Genomic DNA, 23,714 nt, shown 5'->3' with positions numbered 1-23,714 from the left:
AAGCTCATATTAATGTACAGATTATACAACATAAATATTACAAAACACACACAAATGTCATATATATTGTCAGTCGTGTGGTCTTTTTATCATTCAGCTTTAACCCTGTGATTATTCAGGTAGGTCAGGATAGTCAGATCTGCCTCAATCATAAAGTTGTCACCCGCCGCAGCTGAAGATCTTCAGGAGTGATGGAGAAGACTCTCTTGAGCTTCTGTTCTGAGGCTCAGTTTAAGGAAAGTCTCACAGGAGGCAGTCATAACAATAAAAACACTTTTTTTATTGGTTACGATACAAAGCAGATAAAACTTAAATCAGCTTAAGCTAAAAAGCTCTATAATCTTCGCTTAATGCAGTTCATCTGAGGAAATCTTTCACTCCTCAGACTCCCATTCTGGTTTATATTTCTGAAAACTCATTTTAGTGTATTTCATTTACATTGAGTTCACACTTTAATTCATCCTCTCTAATCTACATGTAGCCTATACTGGTGATTATACCGGATTTAATACTGAGCACTGCTTTGATATCTTAAATATGAGATGTTTCTGTATTATGACGATAACCTTACTTTGTGCTGCTCTTAATTTCGAAAGGTTTTGTGATCATTGTCTCTTCTGATCTAATTTCACTACTGCAATCAATGGACTTATTATTAGAAAATCTAACTTTGAGTTCATATCTCTGTAGTTATTCATCTTTAGTGGTTGGTGATGGTGAGTTTGTGTTGATTTTTGTATTATTAATGTCATATTGTGAGAAATAACAGTATTGTATTTCAATAGAGCAGTTTATAGGATTTTCTCATATATCATGACTCCAATAATCAGTTTCTAACAGCAAACACTCAGAATAAAGTATTGATGATCCTCAGACTATCAACACTCATTCAACAACTCATTCAGATCATCAGCAGATCATCTCACACTCTTTATTTCATGTCAATAGTTCCTGTTTTCACCTCATTTATTATGCTGATGTCTTCAGATCTGCTGTAAATTGACACTTAAAGCTCATTTCATTGCTGTCAACAGACTCAGGGGATTTGATGGTGTTTATGTCTGCTTATTTCAGTCTTTGTGCTTTCAACTGTTTATCTTATAGTTCTTTACTACTTTTCTAGACAACTGTCATTATTTTAATGAAGAAACAGAATAAAGTTAGAATTAGAAACAAAATGTTCTGAATTAGCATTTGCATCTATCATATTATATCCATCTATCATAAAGCATGTTGCTTTATGATAGATGGATATAAATGCTTAATGCAATTAGTTTAAGGGTGAAATACAAAAAGGGGTTAATATAGCAAAAGAAAGAAAAAAAGAAAAAAACAACAACTTGTCATGCATATTTACAAAGAGAATCATTTGACAACATTCAAACACTGTATTGAAGGATCACAGTGAAGCCCAAAATACTCTTTAATTGTCATTTTAAATCTTTATTCTTTGCCACTTTCCTTCAAACCACTAGCTTTCACCTATTTGTCACCAAGAAGTTTTTAATCATTTAAAATATAATTAAATTAAGTATGATCTCTTAATCTTTTATATACTTTATTAAGTACTGGTCAAAATAAATGTTGTTTCATTTTTACATAAATATATCTGTTACACTTAATGATGATGGGACATTAAAACATTTGGTTTTCACAAAAGTAATTTGAAACATTAAAATAGACACTTGCATTTAATGGGGTTTCTATTTAAATTTGATGGAGATACTAAAATTTGATTAACCCTATAAAAACAAACACAGTAACTTATTAACACAGTAAATATTTTTGATATGGGCAGATCATCTCCTCCAACCAATCTGTGGTTCAGTCAGTGAAGATCCGCCCACAGCAGTTGATCAATAAATGCTGGAATATTCCCATCAGAAGGGCATTGGAGCACCAGGAAGAGCTGAAACCAGTAAAGACTGAGTTTATTAAAGAGGACAGTGAGAACATGAGTGATCCAGAACCCTGCAGAATGAAACACACTGAAGATACTGAAGAACAAAGAGGTTGGTGTTTATTCTTCATTCATTCATGATGCTGAACAACATTCATGTTCTTGCACATTTAGATAAACAATCCAATACATACTGAACTTTTAACGACAACATTCATGTTAGAAAGATTCAAAGACTTCTGCATATTTAGATATTCATGTGTGTAAAAACTGAGACAACGGATTGAGATTATTTTCTTGTCCTCCCATCATGCTGTAGAAAGAGCCCAGATGATGTCACTTCCTGGTGTCACAGTTTTAAGAAATCATCTGTCTTTAAAAGGAGGAAAATCATATCAGAAGTAACAGGGTTGAGTGAATCATGTAGGACACTGATAATAACACATTTAAAGATGCAGTCAGTCTAGACTTTGAGCATGTGAACTTTCTACAGACACGGCAACCGTCAAGATATGACATGTGATATATTTTTAAAAACATAAATAACAGATAATAATCACTCATGTGTGATCAATGTGACAAAACATTTCTCTGGGGATCAAACCTGAAGAGACACCTGAGAGTTCATACAAAGGAGAAGCCACATTCATGTTCTGTGTGTGGAAAGAGTTTTTCACGGCTGTGTAGTTTACAAAAACATGAGAAAACACACACTGTGTGAGAGAGTACATGTGCTTTGAGTGTGAGAAGACTTTTACTACAGCAAACAGTTTAAAACTGCACCAGAGAATTCACACTGGAGAAAAACCTTACCAGTGTTCACACTGTGACAAGAGATTCAATAGGTCAGGAACACTGAAAACACATGAGAGGATCCACAGCAAAGAGAAGCCGCACACGTGTGATCAGTGTGGAAAGAGTTTCTCTTTTAAAATCACCTGAAGATACACATGAAGATCCATGCAGTGGAGAAACCACATCACCGCAGTCTGAAATGAAGTAGTTCATTTTTATGTGCTGAACAAAAAATCTCTTCTGTGTAAGTTAGCCACAGCCAAATCTCTCCTCTCCAGCTATAGTTGGGCCATGGCTACAAGTTTATTTATTTATTATTATTTTTTGTAGTTACAAAATGTCTTTTTGTACCTGCATCAGCAAATTATTCACAAAAATTTTAAGCAAACAAGTTTAACCCTTTAACGACCGCTGGCGGGATGATAGAATGTTATAAGTGTGACCGTATGAATGAGGTAAGGGTGGTGATTGACGCTCATAAACACCAATCAGCAGTGAGTGGGCACTATTTCAGGGCTGGTTGGTTTCAGCCTGGGATGCGTCACGTCTGGATCCTCCCCTTTTTCTGTTTGTTTCAGCGTTTCAGGTATGTGCTGTTAGCACATAGCATTTTGCTAACTTTTGTTATTATTGCTCGTTGCACTAATATCTTGCTTGTTGTACACCAGCCTGTCTTTTCATCAGTTTGTGTTTTCTCCGTCGGATGCTATTTTGGATGTGATTACTGCCCTCCTTTCAGGTATGAGGAAGTTTTATTGTAAGCCAGGTCTCGTTTCACTGAGGGGTGGGTGGTTTGAGTAATGTGCAGTCCCTGTACTTCAGTTTACCAGCGGATTATTTGAAGGCTGCGTGAATGATTTCTGAAGGATCATGTGACACTGAAGACTGGAGTAACGATGCTGAAAATTCAGCTTTGCCATCACAGGAATAAATTACTTTGTGAAATATATTCAAATAGAAAACAGTTATTTTAAATTGTAATAATATTTCACAATATTACTGTTTTTTACTGTATTTTTAATTAAATAAATGTAGCCTTGGTGAGCAGATGAAACTTCTTTTAAAAACATTAAAAATCTTAGTGGTTCCAAACTTTTGGACTATATATATATATTAAACATTGTTTGTACCATTTTTGTTACTGTTTTAATTTTAATATACAAAAATTATCTGGTAAAATAGTTGGATTTCTATGCACTTCTGTGATTGTAGACAATGCATGACTTTTATTTTGGAGTGACGACATGACGTCATAAGACTGCGCCGCGCTCCTGCATCTGTTGTGATTTTCATCGGTGTAATCATTTAAATACAATCTATAATTCTTTAAATACCAAATCTAGATAATAAATGCCTGAAATATAAAGTTTATTAATTTGTAGCATAAGTTTTTAGTGTTTTTTTTGTCCAGCAGGTCACTGAAGACTTTTAATTATTCTTTTCTTACAGATGGCGTGTATTAAAGATGAGTCTGAAGACATGAAGATTGATTTTATTAAAGAAGAGACTAAAGAAATAAAGATTGAAGAAACATTCAGTGTGAAACATGAAGACACTGAGGAACAAACAGGTTGGTTTTATTCTCACAGCAGAACTCAGTCATTTGATTATTAAAATGTCCAGCTTTACAGAAATAGAGAATATACAGAAGTATAATCTTACAGATAATATTACTGAATCCATTCATTCCAGCATAATATCATTCAGGTATAAATTCCTGTTTAATTGATCATGAAATGGTTTAATTAAGGTTTGCATATGCTGAATGAATTTCCAGTTTCAAATGATTATTAAACAGCAGCACAAACTGTGTGAAATCAGCAGCTCTTCCGGCGCTCTCAGTGTCTGAATTCACTCAGTCGTTTCATTCAAGTGGACTTACTGTAGATCAAGGGTTAGAGTTTGGTTTAGGGCTGGTTACTTGTAATTAAAGGGTTAGTTCACCCAAAAATCAAAATTCTGTCATTTATTACTTACCCTCATGCCGTTCCTCACCCGTAAGACAACTTTAAAATTCAGTGTTTCCATTAAATGTGACCCCTGACCACAAAACCAGTCGTAAGTCACACGGGTATATTTGTGGCAATAGCCAACAATACACTGTATGAGTCAAAATTATGCAATATTAAGTAAAGACCATGTTCTATTAAGATATTTTGTCCATTATTTTACTCCATTATATTCAAACAAATCATGTATGAGCTCTCTCTCTCGACGCACTGATCGCATGTTGTATTTCTGCACAGACACATTTCAGTTGTTTTCACACACATTCAGGACAATGTTTGGATTTGTCCTGTGTATGTTGCTGTGTACTTAAAAATAATAAAAATGAAATGCATAAGAAATAGAGATAACAGTAAAAACAGAGAATTTCGCTATCTGGATGGAAGAGCTAGGAAGTTTCAGGGAGTTTTTTGTTGTCCTGTCAGAGCGGATCTAAACAGATCTTCTTCACAGATCAGGACTGCTCTCTAGCTCTACCTGTTAAGGCACTTCAAACTGATACAAAGTTTCAATCTCCCCTTTTGCCAAGACACCTCAAACTGCACCAATCCCCTTTCCGGAGATATCTTAACTATGCAACGCAGTTCAAATTTCCCCTTTGGAAATGGATTTGTATACATCACATTTCATGTTGGGGTTGTATGTTTGGTCATGGGAGCTGATCAATTGTTGTTCATGGTTATTGTGTCACCAGCTGGCAGCAGTAAGTGTGGCATATATTCAAGCCTTTAAAATGGTCCTTTTATAGTTACAGTATTTTCTGGAACATAAGAAAACATTGGAACATTGGGGCCATTACTCTTTAATTTGTTGCTTCTGCTTGGCAACATAATTAGAAAATACAAAATTTATTTTCATTTCTATGCTGATGATTCTCAGTTATACCTTCCATTGAAAACTAGAGATTCTCTGCTGCCTCTCATGGACTGTCTTGAGGATATTAAATGCTGGATGGCAAATAATTTCCTCCAGCTTAACAATAAAAAAACTCTATAGCCAATTACTTAAACAATCTTACTCCATATATTAACGTCACATGCAAAAAATGTAGGTGTTATCTTTGACTCTGAGCTTTGTCTTGAAAAACTAATTAGCTCAGTTGTTAAAAACAGCTTCTATCAACTGAGAATCATTTCCAGACTTAAATCAACACTTTTTCTTTCAAGATTTGGAGAAAGTTATTCATATATTTATCACATCACGGCTGGACTGTTGTAATTCACTGTACTTTGGCCTTCCTCGTTCTTCATTGCCACATTTGCAGATGGTCCAGAATGCAGCAGATAGACCGTTAACTAGTGCAAAAAACAAGATCATATCACTCAAATTTTAGCTTCTCCTCACTGGCTTCCTGTCATTTTCAGAATTCAATTTAAAATGTTGCTGATTGTTTTTAAAGCTCTTAAAGGATAGTTCACCCAAAAATGAAAATTGATGTTTATCTGCTTACCCCCAGTGCATCCAAGATGTAGGTGTCTTTGTTTCTTCAGTAGAACACAAATTGATGATTTTTAACTCCAACCGTTGCTGTCTGTCAGTCAAATAATGCTAGTGGATGGGAACTTCTACAATAACAGTAAATAAAACTTGCATAGACAAAGTCCAAATTAAACCCTGCAGCTCGTGACGACACATTGATGTCCTAAGACAAGAAACGATCGGTTTGTGCGAGAAACCGAACAGTATTTATATCATTTTTTACCTCTAATACACCACTATGTCCAACGGCATTCATCACTCGATTCGTTTGGTCTGATCGCGCTCTGACAACGGCAGTGATGTCTCGCTCTCATTGAAGTATATGCGCGAGACATCTATGTATTAGAGGTAAAAAATGATATAAATACTGTTCGGTTTCTCGCACAAACCGATCGTTTCGTGTCTTAAGACATCAATGTGTCGTCACGAGCCGCAGGGTTTAATTTGGATTTGTCTGTCGTGTTTTATTTACTCTTATAGTCCAAGTTCCCGCTGACTTGCATTATACCACTGACAGACGGCAGCGGTTGGAGTTAAAAATCATCATTTGTGTTCTACTGAAGAAACAAAGACACCTACATCTTGGATGCACTGGGGGTAAGCAGATAAACACCAAATTTTCATTTTTGGGTGAACTATCCCTTTAATGGACAAGCACCATCCTATATCTCTGATCTTATTTATTTGAACTCAGCTCCTAGGTCCCTCAGATCTGCCAATAACTTACTTACTATAAGTGCATCTACAAATCAGCTCCATTGCATTTCCAAGCAATCAAGAGCTCAGAGAGGTACATTTAAAGTAGCTAGACAGATTCTGCCAGTATTGATTCAGTGTAAACAATGATGTACTTCTGAGTCCTTAAGGTGGAGGGAAGTTAACAAGGGAAGGGCATAAAAATCTGAACTTGAGCGCAGCCCTGGAGTACCTCAACAGGACACTTGTAGATTTATTTGAAATATTAATTTCCGATCATGAGTTTCTAATAATAAGCTGATGAGTTGAACCTAGAGCAAGAATGCCTAATCCTGTTCCTGGAGATCGACATACATGCAGAGTTCAGATCCAACCCTGATCGAACACACCTGCTTTTAGTTATCAAGGGCCCCCTGAAGATCTTATTTCACTGCTTCAGGTGTTTTTGATTAATGTTGGATCTGAACTCTGCAGGAAATGTAGATCTCCAAGAACAGGACGTCTAGTGTTTCATTTCTATTCAACTGTGCTCCGTCTGTTTGATGCACATGTTCGTACTGGTATAGACCCTTTTCACAATGACGTCAGTTAACTTCCGCCTATCTGCAAAGCAGTGTATCAGTTGTTCCGTCTTACCTTCGCGCCGGCGACTTCTAGGGAAAATGCTTTAATAACTTTAAATGCGAACTGTTTATGTCAAAGATTTACACAGTCGGGTTTTTCTGGTAATGATATTTATTAGTTCCTTTCTGTAAATGCCTTGGTTAGGGTTTCCACGAGCAGAAACCTTAGCAATGTTGTGTCCTTGAATTGCTGTCAGAGTTTTATCACAATGATTGTGTGTCGACACAAATCTGTTAGCCTATTTGGAATAACAAGAATACTGTCTTTAAAACAAATCTTTATTTTTAGAAATTGGTAGGCTATGATAATGGATATTGATCTTGTGAGATTTATTTACGAGTATTGGACACCTGAAAGTAGCACATCCACATATAATACTCCGAAAAATTAATTGTGTTAAAATTTTAGATAATTTTAGATCATACCAGTTTAAACTGAACTGCTGCAATATATTAAGATTGTATAACTTGTAAGAAGTGTAAATGAAAATACAAAATGGAAGTGTTCATTTAATGTTATTCCCTGGAGAAATAATTTGATTTCGTTAATTTAATCCTGCTATAACAATGAGTATTGTTGTAAATCCTCTGTATATTTTTGTATGCGACGATCTTGTTCTGCAATAAACGATAAGATGATGACAATGTGTTTTTTTTACTATGGTGAAAATGCCATGTACACAAGTCAGTTTTTACAACATTAACAGTCTTCATGTAGAAATAGTATTATTTTAAACACAATTTGTATTATTATGTATGTCATATTTATCGAAATAAAAGTGGAAAATAGACTGATATTTAAAAAGAATAAGCTTATGTTGATCTTCATTGTAGCACTGAAATAAGTAGTACATACATTTAAATGAGAAGTTTTTTACTGCACGTAAAAGTTGGAAAAATGCGTTTATTTCACAAATATATATAAACGGCTTCATCTGCAATAAAGACAGCAAAGTTTTCAAGATACGGGCAGCAGAAAGTGTACGTATGGCGTCAGTACGTATTCAACTCCTCCGACTTCAAGCAGCAAATCACGCCGATCAGTAAGTTTGTTTGAGATCTGCAGCTGCCAAATACCTCACCTTGAATTTACATGAAATTAGGCGACTACAGTCATCCTCTAACCACATTTAGCATAATATACAACTATTGAGTGCACTTCATTCGAGTCGCGCTAGTATTCCACTATGCTGACGGAAGTGAGGATGCACTGCATCGAGTCTAGGGATGCACCGATCCGATATTCAGATCGGTATCGGCTCCGATACTGCCATTTTTGCCGGATCGGGTATCGGCCGGACGGGACCGATCCAAATCCGATACTGTGCGTGTACTATTCTGTGTTATTGTTAAGCTCCACAAAAGGCACAAACACATTAAAAAGCACCATAACGTTTCTGTGCACTATATTCCAAGTGTTCTGAAGCCATTCCATAGTTTAATTTGAGGTACAGATAAATATTTAAGTCGTTAAATTAAAGTTCACGTAAATGCCTCCCTCTGCTGCGGCTGTCAGTCATTCTCCATTCAGCATTCACTGCGTGTCGCGTTCGGTTACGACAGTCAACACATGAAACTCTCTCCAAGATGAATCACTTCTATTATTATACTTCATCAAGATACCGGTAATACAATACGCATCAATATATCTTCACTTTGTGCTTTGAACTTTTCACTGCGGAGCGTTGCCGCTGCGCTCTCTGATTCCATGGTGCTTCAAGCGCATCATTCTGCACACGAGATGCGCATAAGCGCTTTGTGCCGCTCTTTATGGGAGCCGTTCATATTATAATACTTTTGCAGAATGAAAGATTGTTTAATAGGATTTTTTTTTTTGTTCTGCCCTATCTATCATATGTTGCTGCATCCTTTTAATTTTTATATTTTAATTATAAGACATTTAATAGCTTCTGATTTCGTCCACATTTTCATATTTATTCACAAACTTATAGGATAAACAATAGGCCTAGGCTATGCATTTATTTATATTATGAAATAAAGTATTATGAAAAAAAAGTTAAACAAAGTCTGCGTCACTTTCAGTTTTCATCTTTCATCTCATCTCAACACCTTTTGAGGATCGTGAACGCGATCATCTCTTCTTCTTTACTACTTTACAGAAGGAAATAAACATGAATGAAAATCAAAAAATATGTTGAAAGTTGCTGCTTACCGAAATCTGTATCACGTCAGTTCAATCAGTGTTGTAAACAATGTCACGTAGGAGCCATTCAGTGACCATAAACTTATAGTCAGCAGCAAGAAAAATAAAACAAACTATTAAAACAAAACGGATTAGAAACTTTAATTATGAAAGCATAAGTATTATAATATAATATGTAATAAATGGACAAACTGGGTGCGTGTAATCAAACGCACGTTTTCATTTTGTTCTGGAGACTGAACTCGCGCTCACACTGGAGCGCACTCGCCACCTACTGGACAGGGGTGGGAATACAGTTACAAGTTACATCAGCCTCAGTAAATCAAAATGACGGACAGGCTGCAGATTTTTTTCGTCACTGCTAAAAAAAATTCCATCAATGACGAAAAATTCTCGGTTAAACCTACCTTTGAGATTAATATAATATACACGCCACACTACCGCGGTGACACTCCACGACCGCGGTGGCGCGGTTGTCATGCCGACCGTCACAGCCCTAAGTGAGGCATACAGTTTATTAGGTAATTAGCACCTTTCTTATTACTTGATCGGATCGGATCGGCCGATACTTAATCCCAGGTATCGGGGTATCGGAAGGGAAAAAGGCGGATCGGTGCATCCCTAATCGAGTCTTAACGGAAGCTGTGTGACGTCATGTGAAAAGGGTCTATTTGTTCACTGAAGTTTAATGGAGCCTGTTGTCAGAAAATGCACACTTGCATGAATTTGTAACATTTACAGGTAAGAGTATAACCATAGTTATAGTATAACCAGTTTTGTGCTGAGGAAAACGCATCTCATAAGCACTCAATCTTTCCGTCTAATGCGTGTGCTATGTCTGACATTACAACAACAAATATCTTCTTTTACTTACTGAATAGTAAAACACTTTCCAATTTAAATAATTTGAGTATATTTAGGTTTATATTGTGTCTGGTTCTCACCTTAGTGATGAACAGAAATTGTAGTTTGTAAATTCCTCCATCAATGTCAGCAATCTTCTAACAAGCTGATGATATTAACCAGATGTGAAAAATAAAGGATACACACAAAATGTACAGTGGTGGGTCCCTTTGGACCTGGTTTGAAAACCACTGCTGTATAAGATCTGTAGATGGGCAACTCTGGTCCTGGAGAGACACTATTCTGTTTGGCTCCATCATTGATCAAACAAACCTGTAAAAATTAACCCAACCCCAAAATGTAATGGTAAAGGCTGATATTTATTTCTGTGTCGCACCTACACCCAAGACTCTGCGCAGTAGTCTATACTAAGGCTGTGCACAAATAGTCCAGTATTTGAATTTTACTCTGTTGCTTTCCTGGCCGTAATGCAGTGAATCCATGATAAATCCTAAGAACTAAAATTTGCAGTTATAACTAAATGCACCGGGTGGTGCTGTGGAGCATGTTTAAAAGGTTTATTTTATTGGATCATCACAAAATGTTGTCGCTTGCCTTGCGATGTTTGGAATAACTTAGATGAAAATGATCTTACAAAATGGAATTACTTTTGATCAAATGAATTAATGAAACTGAGTTATCATAATTTCACCACCATAATGAGAAAGCACATGAAATCAAAACACCCGTTAAATGAGGAAAGACAGCTGTCCATCACTGCATTCACAACAGGTAAGTGCAGCTGTAACCCAAGTGAGCAGAGAAGATAATGTACTTGGTTACTAACGTAACCTCGGTTCCCTGAGATACGGAACCGAGTACTGCGTATGGGGAAAGGTCTCCTTTTTCCCCATTACTGAAGCCTTTTTCAATAACGCAGTGTAACTTCATCACTCATAGACAAGTTGTTGAACCAATGACGGCGCGGCATAGCTGCGCGGCCTATGGCGACAAAGCGTGCGAAAATTCCCGCTGAAAGGGGCGGGGATTAGTGCTATATAAGCAGGTGTTTCGCCATAGGATTTCAGGTCATACGACTGAAGCGACGACACTGAAGTCGCAGCCTCGTGGCACGGCATGTAAACGCAGTACTCGTTCCGTATCTCAGGGAACCGAGGTTACGTCAGTAACCGAGTACGTTCCCTTTCGATACTTCACTCGTACTGCGTATGGGGAACGAATTCAGCCACACCGTGCCACGGCAGGGAATGACTGGACTTGTCTTGGACACCGTGAGGGAACCAGGGGACAAGTGAGAAGGCCGGAGCCGTTGAACCCAGTGTTACACTACAGAAGGTAGTTAACTCCTGGAGAAGTATGAAGTGGAGCTCAAAAGAGGCCGCTGTATCATACCGAGAGGACCCGAGCTTGTAAGGTCGGGATATCCAAATTGATAAAATCTGACAAAAGTGGACGGCGAGGACCAGCCGGCTGCTTCACTCCACTGGACCAGGCCCAAGAGGAAGCCATTCCTCTAGTGGAGTGGGCTCTAACTCCTAGGGGCAGTTCTGGCCCATAGAGGAGTAACAAAGAGCGATAGCGTCGACTATCCAACGCGAGAGACGTTGCCTAGAGACCGAAGACCCTTTGGTGCGGCCGCCAAAGCAGATAAAGAGTTGATCGGATTGCCGGAAAGGCTGTGACCAGTCAACATAGGTCCTCAATGCCCTGAATGTAACCAACGTAACCATTCCAAGGTTTCAAAATGAGTCGTTGGGCCCAAATTCAAGGCACGCAGGGCTCACAGAGAGGGCCTGCAAGTCGCCAACACGCTTGACCGATGCTAGAGCAAGTAGCAGAGCGGTTTTGAGCGTCAGGGGCCTGAGGTCAGCTGAATGCAGTGGCTCAAAGGGTGGCCCTTTAAGAGCTCTGAGGACCAAAGAGAGGTCCCATGTGGGAATGGTGAAAGGAAGAGGAATCAGTCGCCTAGAACCTCTCAAGAAACGTGCCACAAGGCTGTTTCGTTACACTGACTGGACCAGCGATAGGAGCGTGAAACGCTGCAATGGCTGCTACGTAAACTTTGAGCGTTGAAGGGGAGCGACCCATATCTAAACGCTCTTGGAGGAAAGACAGTATCGGTGATACGTCACACTCCACTGGGTCTATGTTGTGTGCAGAGCACCAGCCAACAAAGACCAACCATTTCTGGGCGTAGAGGCGTCTCGTGGATGGGGTTCTTGCCTGAGAGATGGTATTTAGCACGTCCCCTGGGAGGCTTGCAGGCTCCCATCGAGGGACCAGAGGTGCAGAGCCCAGAGTTCTGGCTGAGGATGCCAGATTGTCCTGTTCGCCTAAAGGGGGGGTCCCGTCTCAGGGGGATCGGCCATGGGGCTTCCGTGGAAAGCCTGAGCAGCTCTGAGGACCAAACTTGGCTCCTCCAGAGCGGGGCCACTAGGAGGACTCTGTGCTTGTCTTCCCTGATTCGTCTGATGACCTGAGGGATCAGAGCGATCGGGGGAAATGTGTAAAGGGAGGGTGCGAAAAATAAATTGGGCCAGTGAGAGTTGTCTTCTGAGGCGAAGAGGTCTACCTCTGCCCTCCCGGAAGATCTCCCAGATTGTGAGAACCCTCTGGGGGTGGAGCATCCACTTGTCTGAGGGGACGTTGCTCTGAGATAGCATATCTGCTCCCAAATTCGTTCTCCCAGGTATGTGAGTCGCTTTGAGTGACTGTAGCCTCGGTAATGCCCATTCCAGAAGACGCTTCGCCAAAGCGCATAAGCGGCTGGACGAAAGACCACCCTGGTGATTTATATATGACACCACTGTCATGCTGTCCGACTGGACAAGGACGTGGCGTCCCATCAGGTGTGCCTGAAACGCGTGAAGGGCTCGAATCACTGCCAGCATTTCGAGGCAGTTGATGTGCAGATGGCTTTCCTCGTGGGACCACGAGCCTGAAGGCAGGTCTGCCCTCGCAAAGAGCACCCCAACCTGTGTTGGATGCATCTGTTGAGAGCACCGTCCTTCTGAACACTGCCTGTAGGGGTACTCCTTGACTGAACCATGCAGGGTTCGTCCAGGGTTTCAGAGCTGTCAAACAGGCACGATTGACCCTGAGACGCAGGCAGCCGTGCCGCCAGGCGTGAGGAGGGACCCGAAACTTCAACCAGTATTGCAGAGGCCGCATCCGAAGAAGGCCGAGCTGCAGAACCGGGAAGGTGGAAGCCATCAGCCCTAAATCCTCTGGAAGAGCTTCAGAGGGAGATAGGCTCTGTTCCTGACTGATGCCTTGAGCTGCCGAATGGCCAGAGACGCTCTGGGAGATACAGCCGCTCTGTGAGTCGAGAACTGCACCCAGGAACGTTATACACTGGCTGGGGAGAGTGAGCTCTTGGCAAAATTGACCCTGAGTCCCAGGCACTCCATGTGGCTGAGTAGCACGGATCTGTGATGCTCCAACTCTGCTCGCGACTGGGCTAGAATGAGCCAGTTGTCGAGATAATTGAGAACCCAGATTCCCATCTGTCTCAGTGGGGAAAGCGCCGCGTTCATGCACTTGGAAAAAGTGTGAGGAGCCAGGGACAGCCCGAAGGGAAGGACTGTATATTGGTGAGCCACACCCTCGAACGCAAATCTCAAGAATCGCCTGTGACGGGGGGGCTATCTGGATATGAAAGTATGCATCTTTCAGGTCCAGCAAGCAGAACCAGTCCACGGGGCAAACCTGCACGTGGGTCTGCTTCAGCGTTAACATCTTGAACTTCCGTCTCATGAGGGAGAGGTTCAAGAGTCTGAGATCTAAGATGGGTCTGAGACCGCCATCTTTCTTGGGGACCAGGAAATAATGGCTGTAGAACCCCAACTCGCTCTCTGAGGGGGAGACTATTTCTATAGCTCCCTTCCTCAGTCGTGACTTCAGCTCGGAGGACGTGTGAGTCGTCCGTGTTTACTGAAGTCAGAAGCACCCCGCTGAAATGCGGGGGTCGTCGGGCGAACTGCAGCGAGTAGCCCCGATTTATGGTCCCCAGAACCCAACTTGACACTCCGGGGATGGCCTGCCAGGCCTTGGCCCGTGTGACAAGGGGTTGAATGGCATCGGATGACAGACCGCAGATTGGGGGCCCATACACCGGAGAGAGTGGAAGAGGAGAACTGCTCTTTCTTTGAGAAGGTAAAATATTTATTGTGTTCGTCATAAGAACGGCGTTTTGCATGGACGCAACATTTTTGGGCCCAGTTAGCACAACGCTGAACATATCTTCCACGCCCGGAGTTAAACGGGGCGGAGGGGAGATTGAACGAAGGAGCTTTTGGGGTGGTCCGGCCTTGGCGAGACTTTGCCCCATCCTCTTCCTTCCTGACGATCAGGAAGCTTTGGAGGCGCCGGGTCCAGGGATCTTCGGTCTGGGACCCTGAGCGGGAAGGAGCGCTTTGCGGGGCATGAGCGCTGGCGCTGATCCTTAGGAGGTGCTGCCTGAGAGGTAGAGGGGGCAGGCTTGTTCTGCTGAGCCGGCGCAGACCTGGGGCGGCTGGAAGCAGATGCAGAACTGGAGCGCTTGGGCAGGAAGTGTTGCATGGCTTGGGACAATTTCTGTGTTCTGCAGTGAAGCATTCCGTAAAGCCCTCTACCGCTGGCCCAAAGAGACCGGAGGGAGAGACCAGGGCGTCCAAGAAGACCATCTTGTCTAGTTCCTTTATCTCGGTCAGGTTGAGCCATAAATGGTGCTCGAGCACGACCAGGCTGGCCATGAAACACCTGGAGGATTGCCATGGTGTGCAGCGCTGAGGCAGCTTGGCCCGCGGACGTGTAGGCTCTGCCGGCCAGGGCAGAGGTGGTCCTGCAGGGCTTGGATGGAAGGGCCTTCTTCATCTTCCAGCCCACAGCCGCTGGGGACAAAGGTGAGCCGCCACTGCTTCGTCCAGGGGCAGTGGGTGCTCGTAGCCCTTCTCTTCAGAGCTGTCCACAGTGGTGAGAGCTGAATGATGTGTAGTACGTAGGCGAGCAGAATACGGAGCGCTCCACGACTTCATCAGCTCGTTGTGCACCTCTGGGAGAAACGGGGCGGAGCGTTGGTGAGGGGCCTGGTGACGGCCCGGCAGGAACCACTCATTAAGCCTGCTCCGCGATGGCTCTTCTGGTGGGGCCAACTCGAGGTGTAATTCCTCCACTGCCTTCGAGAGGATGTGGAAGAGCTCGGCATCCTTACCTGGCTTGCAGTCAATGGGCTCCAATGTGGGAAGGTGGGCGGGGTCCTCCGTGTCACTGGCCCATCCTTTCGTTTCAGAGGCCGCGAGAGACATGGAGTCATCGAGCGGCTCTTTCTCTGATCCGCCGAATGAGACGAGGTCGCTCGCTTCTGCAGAGGGATGCAGCTCAGGGCGGGAGAACAGGACGGAGGACTGCTTTCTAGTGGGAGAGGGTGAGGCACGCGAGGGCTGAGCCGGGGTGAGCTTGCACAACTCAGGGCGCTGATCCACTCTACCCTGCTGTCTCTTCCTAGGCGCGAGCGGCGGGACCGCCTTCACTGAAGAAGGGCGCGAGCGCAGAGAGGTAAGACTCATGTTCTCGCAGTGAGAACATGAGGTCCCGGTGAGCGCAGCCTCTGCGTGGGGCTTGCCAAGGCAGCAGACGCACTCACCGTGCCCGTCGTCATCATGCAGAGGGGCTCTGCATGTGCCACAAGAGTGTCGCGGCATTTGCAGCAACGCCGCCGCTGTGAAATGGCGTTTGAGGGGCTCTTTTAGAGCGGCGAGAACCGCTAGGAAAAGCTCTTTTAGAGCGGTGATAAACCGCGGGAAAACACTCTGATAGGCGCGCCGGATGGTGGCAGGAGACGGGCTGGCAGGCGGCCGGAAGCGGGTGGCTCGAAACGGCGCTCGAGGCGGCGCTGTCTCCGTCCGACGAGCTCAGCAGTTCTCTGCGGGAGCCTCTTCAACGCCGGCGAGAGCTTCTTCAAGGCGAGCTTCTTCCTTAGCTTAGCACACCGTTATGTATTGTCATTATCTTTGTGTCAGCGCAGCTCATTTTCTCACCCAAGCATGTGGATATTATAGTTTTTTCTCAACATGAACATGTGAAACAACATAAACACGATAATCATATACTGACTCGAGTGTATTATGTACATTACGTTTTGTACGATAACTGGCTCTGTCTGCTTTATTAGTGTTTTTCCCGTTTGCGCTGCTTGAGCTTAAATGCTTTTGTTCTTTATATGTGTAACTTATGGGACGGGCAACAGATTTGGAGACTACATGCAGGTTTTATTAATAGGATGAGCATAGTCATACAGGCAGAGGGTCAAACACCAGCAAACAGATACAATAATTCAAGGCAAAAGATTAATCCGATCACAGGCAAAGGTCTAGGCAGGCAGCAAACGATCATCAACAAGGAAACAGTCCAGGGTCAAAAACACAGGCAAGGATCAAGGAACACGGAGACAAGGTCGGATACAAGGCTAAACAATAGCTGTGTCTCATTTTGAAGGCTGCATCCTCCAGAGGTCGCATTCAAAGGTTGCATACGTCATTGAGGCTGTATCATTTCAGAAAAGTAAGTAGGACTCTCCGAAGGCGACCTTTGAATGCGTCCTTCTTTCACAGGAATTTGGAGGATGCATGAGGTGTATCCTTCGCTGCTGCAGATAACCCAAAATTCTTTGCGTCTCTGTTAACAACCGTCATTTTTTTGAAAAAAATAAAAAAATAAATGGTGGCGTCAGCAAATGTACATACAAGCGAAGATGTGTTTAAATGTAAGTAGTTTCAAGCTTGTTTTTGTTTTAAACTTTGTTCTTCCCAATATCCTCGTCCTTTGTCTCTGTAACAGATATCTGTTGTACATAAGCCAGCTCCTCAAGCATTACCCAAAATAAAACAAGTAAATACATTTTCTTTTCAAATTACACACAAATTTATTCATAATTTTCATTCATTGGCTGAGAGCGCAACGAGGCTGCCGTGAATGTGTTGGCATAGCAACGATATACTTCCTGTTTCCTTTCCTGCCTGTGTGTCCTACAAAAGACGTCTCATTTAATTCTGGCTAAGGATACTCCATATATCGCATCCTTCACAGAATTCGTCCTCTTGAGGATGCAGCCTTCGAAATGAAATTGAAATGAAATGAGACACAGCTATAATTTAGCAAAGAGTGTGTGTGTGAGTGCAGCTTATAAAGTGTCACTGATGGGAACAGGTGTGAGTGCATGATTGGTTCCTAGGTGGGGGATTGTGGGAAATGGAGTCCATATGATGATAATAGAACATGGACCCAGGGCACATGTAACAATATGTTTTGTTTGCACATATTGTTTAAAAGTGCCCTAGTATCAAAAATTGAATTTACCTTGGCATAGTTGAATAACAAGAGTTCAGTACATGGAAATGACATACAGTGAGTCTCAAACACCATTGTTTCCTCCTTGTGTAAATCTAATTTGTTTAAAAGACCTCTGAAGAACAGGCGAATCTCAACATAACACCGACTGTTACGCAACAGTCAGGATCATTAATATGTACGCCCCCCAGGGAGCACGCGATTTAAAGGGGCCGCGCAGCCTGAATTGGTGCATAGTTAATGATGCCCCAAAATAGGCAGTAAAAAAAATTAATTAAAAAAAAATCTATGGGGTATTTTGACCTGAAACTTCACAGACACATTCAGGGGACACCTTAGACTTATAATTACCATCTTGTAAAAACTGGTTCTAGGGCACCTTTAATGCTTTGAACTAAAAGAAAATCTTATAGGATATAATAAAATCTTAGGATATAATGTAAGCTTGTTGTGTATATTGCCTAATTATAAGTTTGTTCAAAAATCTTGATGAATATAAAAAAATAACGTATTTTTTCGTTTAACATCATTTAAATAAACCAATATTTGTTTTTTTACGAGCCCATATATTCGAATACAAAATTTTGGAAAAATGCCCATCCCTAGTCTATGCGTCGGTTTTTAATTTATACTTTGTGTCGTTGTCTGTGTCACATGCATGCAGAGTCCACGTAGTGTCCACAGTCTTGAGTATCAAGGCAAAAGCCAAAGAACAAGCAGCTTGTCATGTACGTTGTCAGAGAAGCAGCAAATAGGACTAACGACTTTTGTTGCAGTTTGATTGCATGTGTCCCCTTCCTATGGAAGTTGAAAACACTCTGTTACGAGGTTCAAAAGTGTGGAAGGAAGATGACGGGGTCAGTGTGACTTGAACTGGTTTATTCAGTTCTTATATGGTACAAACAAATAAAAGTTGTGCTCTCTGCACTCTCAAAACTTAATCAACATAAAGCGCTTGCAGTCTGGGTAGAATTGACGTGTTGTTACATTTTTTTAAGAGGTGCGCATCAGGCTACGTCATAGGCTACATGTCATACTCGCAGCCTACACCGTACCTACGAGGAACATGTGACGCAGAAGTATAAATCAGCCTTCAAGTCTTCAGGAATGCTTGAAAATTACAGGCAGGTGTATTTGATTAGGTATGAAACTTAACTCTGCAAAACAGTGGCCCTCCAGTACCAAAGTTGCCCATCCCTGATCCATAGGGTACAAACATGTTGTTGGTTTTGCTTTAAATGTCTAAATTGTTTTATGTCTATTTTTGCCCTAGACCTGATGGCACTGAAAGAAGCGAGTCATGAACTTGATGAAAGGCAAGAAGAGGAAGAACATTATTATAAACATAATTTCATGACTGGGGAAAGATCAACACAAGCTTCATCACAAAAAAGAGCTCAAAAGACTGGACCTAAAACGTTTTTTCACCTGCCAACAGTGTGGAAAGAGTTTCAGACATAAAAAGAGCCTTAAAGTCCACATGAGAATTCACACCTGGAGAAAAGCCTTTCACCTGCCAACAATGTGGACAGAGTTTCACATATAAAGGAAGCCTTAAAGTCCACATGAGAACTCACACTGGAGAGAAGCCTTACACCTGCCAACAATGTGGACAGAGTTTCAGTCAAAAAATAAGCCTTAAAGTCCACATGAGAATTCACACTGGAGAGAAGCCTTACACCTGCCAACAATGTGGACAGAGTTTCACACGTGAAGGAAGCCTTAAAGTCCACATGAGAATTCACACTGGAGAGAAGCCTTACACCTGCCAACAATGTGGACAGAGTTTCAGTCAAAAAATAAGCCTTATAGGCCACATGATAACTCACACTGGAGAGAAACCTTTTCACCTGCCACAAATGTGGACAGAGTTTCACATATAAAGGAAGCCTTAAAGTCCACATGAGAAATCACACCAGAGAGAAGCCTTACACCTGCCAACAATGTGGACAGATTTTCAGTCAAAAACGAAGCCTTAAAGTCCACATGAGAATTCACACTGGAGAGAAGCCTTACACCTGCAAACAATGTGGACAGAGTTTCACACGTGAAGGAAGCCTTAAAGTCCACATGAGAATTCACACCGGAGAGAAGCCTTTCACCTGCCAACAATGTGGACAGAGTTTCAGTCAAAAATTAAGCCTTATAGGCCACATGAGAATTCACACTGGAGAGAAACCTTTCACTTGCCAAGAGTGTGGAAAGGGTTTCATTAGAAATGAAAACCTTAAAGTCCACATGAGAGTTCACACTGGAGACAAGCCATATATCTGCCGACAATGTCAACAGAGTTTCAGTTATAAAAGAAGCCTTAAAGACCACATGAGAACTCACACTGGAGAAAAGCCTTAAGGCAGGAACACACCAAGTCAGTTGTCGGGTAGTTTTTGTTCGGCCGACTAAGGCTATGTCCACACGAAGCCGGAGCTTACCCTATCCAATCTTTTTTTTTTCTCATCTCAAGAAATATCTGTGTCCACACGAAACCTCTGAAACTAATCAAAACGATGTAGTATACAAGCCAGACCAGTATGTGGCGCTGTAATTCTGCCACAGGGATACAAAAAGACTTGGAGCATGAGCATAAACCTTGTGCACTGTATACAAACTATAGTAAAGCTTAGAAATAACACTTTATTTTGGCTCAGTAGCTTCTGCAGCACGAATACAAGCATCAAGAGTCTGCTATTGTTGTTGTTGTTGCTGTTAGCGGCATCTGACTAGGGTCAAAATAATACGGATAATTCGAAAAAATATACTGATAGGCTGTACACAAAAACGCAAAGACGGCGTTTTCAGATTTATCCACTCTGGGGGCCAGTTTAAAAAAAATTGGCATTTTCGGAAGATGAAACTGCTGGATCCGTGTGGACAAAACGCCTATCCAATACAAAATTTGTGCATATTCACAAAAATGTGTCTCCATGTGGACGGGCCCTAAGTTTTCTCAGTGTGTTCCACACCGTCAGCTGAAGTTGGTCCTCCTACAGCGTCTGCTTTTTTTTTCAGGACGATTCGACATGTTGAATTGGCATTGGAGCTCCTCGGTCCATCTGATCATTCTGATTGGCTGTTCAGCTACTGCCACCTGCTGGTCCGGAAAGGCATTTCATCTTACGCAGGCGCAGAAGGGACGTGCTACTTGTCCGTCGGCTGTCTAGCGTCGGTTTGGTGTGTCAGGGCAACTTTGTACACAGACACTGCCGACGTGAGCCAAACCCACAGTCAGCTTTCGGCACCACTAGTTTGTTGGTGTTGGTAATGACTTCACACAAGGAACAAAGCCTTAGGGAATACATGAATATTCACACTGAAGAGAAGTCATTTACATGTGATTAGTGTGGAAAGAGTTTCATATTTAAAGGTGACCTTAAGGTCCACATGAGGATTCACTCGAAAGAGAACTGTTTTAGAAGTCATACCTGTGGAAAGAGCAGAGGTGTAAAGAGTACCTGAAAACAATTCTTGAATAAAAGTACACATACTTTACAACAAAAATGACTCTGTTACAAGTTATAAGTGACCAATTCTAAGACAATTTGAGTTAAAGTCTTGGAGTATCTGATTTTAACTGTACTTTGTCATTATTATTGTTCCTTGTTAAAGATACAGCCATGATATTTTCCCTGATCTTGTATGTAATTATTGGTCCTGCAATAAAAATAAAGATATGAGCAACAGGTGCACTAACACCTCACAGCACCAGTAACTCCACAACCCTACCTAGTGCAGTTTTCCTCAGTGTTACCAATGTCTGCACAGAGGAGACGTTGGACAGCTGCTCGAAGATCTCGTCTTTGAAGAAGACTGATTTTATACTCAAAGTAGTAAAAAGTACTTAAAATTAAGATGACTGTGCATAGCTGCATAGATAGCTGTGCATGAACACACACGAGACAAATACAGCTGATACAAATACATCTCCGTTTACAGTCAATTCGTGCATTAATTCATTGCTTAATAAAATATAAATTTACTGATAATAATACCATAATTAATAAAAAAGTAAAAGAATTATTAAAAGTAATAATGACAATAAATAAATGCATATACAAGTCAACAACACATGAAACAAAAGTTTATTCAAACTTATTGATCTAACAATCACATATTTACAGTCTCGCTGCCATCTCAACACAGCTGTGCCAATTCTGCAGCTTTATTTTGATCAAGCAGCTGACCACCATGAACACCTTCATCCATCATGTCCCTCACTGCTGCTCTTCTCAATGGAGACATCGTTGATCCAGAGCATGAGGAAGATGATGAGGATGGACCCCTGAACCCCTCAACCTTGAAGCAAGAGTGGGAGAAGATGTGTGGGACAATCTGCTGCTGCTGTGTCTGCTGCAAACATTCATGTGCTCTCCATCAGCATGATTAAAATAAACAGATTAAAACTATTCACAATTCATTCATGTCATTCATTTCATATTTTTACAATTACAGGTTAATTTCTGTTCTAGCTTCATTACTTTTGTGGTGTTGTGGTCTAAACCACTGAGCTGGTCAGCAGAAGGTTGCTGGTTTTATCTCTGCAGCATCACCTCCAGTGTGTCCTTGAGCAAGACACTTGGAAGGAGGCGTGATGGAGGGTTTCGTCCATGACACTGAACCATTTCCAGGATCTGCTGTGTCTCTCCATCCTCAGTGCTCACACCAATCTGAGGTCATTTCACATCCTACAATAATGCACAAATACAATACAAAAGCAGTCATTTTTTAACAGCACAGTGCCATTTAATTTCTGTATTAGAAGTAACAAAATGATCTTACTTCATATTTTTGTTTCAGGTTTTCCCTTTTTTTTCTAACAAATGCCACAGTCACCTTTCCTTGCAGGTCCTGCTCCACCACAAAAGCTCTGCAGCAAATGCACAGACATCAAGAATCAGAAAAGTGCTGTAATAACTCTTTTTAAGTTACAATAATTAAAATAAACTGGACTTTAGATTTAAATAGACTTAGGCCCAATCCCAGTTCTACCCCTTACCCTTTCCCCTTCCCCTTTCCCTTTCCCCCTTCCCCTTTGTTTCGCACGTTCACGTGAAGGGGTAGGGGTGTTCCAATTCTCATTTGGTTGGAGGGGAAGGGGTAGGGGGAAGGGCCAGGTAGCCCTTCAAACGAAGATTTTTCGGGACCACACTTCAGACGAAGGGGTATGATAAATTTCCAACATGGCCGACCGAGCGAGCAGAGAGACCCATAAATGTAAGTATTTTTTTACGGTAAACAGTATTTTAGTAATAAATAATCACTTGTTTTATGTTGCCTTTAATCTTGTGTTCATGTTATGTTCTCCGAAAAAAGATTTGTTAAAATCGCTATGAAAAAAGTTCGCTAATGTTTTTTACTTTATGATAGTTCCACAACATATTTTTTTATATTTTTCGCGTTGATTTGACAACATAAATTCAAATCTGGTGGCGGCTAACTTGTCTTTTTGCCGCATGCCTGATTAATGTATTGTTTTGTTGTGGTTACGTCCATAAATACGTGTACGTTACATGATATAAACAAAAAGTGCATTCAGTTTGCGTGCTTATTCATCAGTATTGTATGTTCTGTATCAACCAGGGACTCCTGAGGAAACACGCAGGCTCATACGTTTTCGTGCAGAAAACGAGCACTACAGCTATCGATGGCATCTTAGAAGTGTGTGATAAACATCGGCGCATCTAAGACGTAGGAGCTAGCGACGACTTATGATGACGTGTAACGGTCTAGTAGTGGTGTCCCATTTCTTAGGGGAATATTTTCAGCCCTACCCCTTGATACTCTGTTTCAAGGGGCAAGGGGAAGGGGTAGGCGTAGGGGGAAGGGGAAGGGGTATAAAATAGAATTGGGATTGGGCCTTAGT

General features: G+C 41.7%; 1 long non-coding RNA gene and 1 pseudogene across 1 annotated transcript; both read left to right on the top strand.

The window, feature by feature from the left end:
* The first annotated feature begins 1,871 nt into the window (after positions 1-1,871).
* On the top strand, positions 1,872-19,264 carry LOC125245356. Its single transcript, XR_007179496.1, has 3 exons — positions 1,872-2,012; positions 4,145-4,265; positions 19,128-19,264. It is a non-coding gene; the product is annotated as an uncharacterized LOC125245356 (long non-coding RNA).
* Positions 19,265-19,350: 86 nt separating this feature from the next.
* On the top strand, positions 19,351-20,833 carry LOC125245352 (annotated as a pseudogene).
* Positions 20,834-23,714: the final 2,881 nt, after the last annotated feature.

The sequence above is a fragment of the Megalobrama amblycephala genome, linkage group LG14, assembly GCF_018812025.1.
Source record: "Megalobrama amblycephala isolate DHTTF-2021 linkage group LG14, ASM1881202v1, whole genome shotgun sequence".
In the NCBI taxonomy this organism is placed as follows: domain Eukaryota; kingdom Metazoa; phylum Chordata; class Actinopteri; order Cypriniformes; family Xenocyprididae; genus Megalobrama; species Megalobrama amblycephala.
The sequence above is the reverse complement of the archived record's forward strand: the minus strand, read 5'-3'. Positions and strand labels throughout refer to the sequence as shown.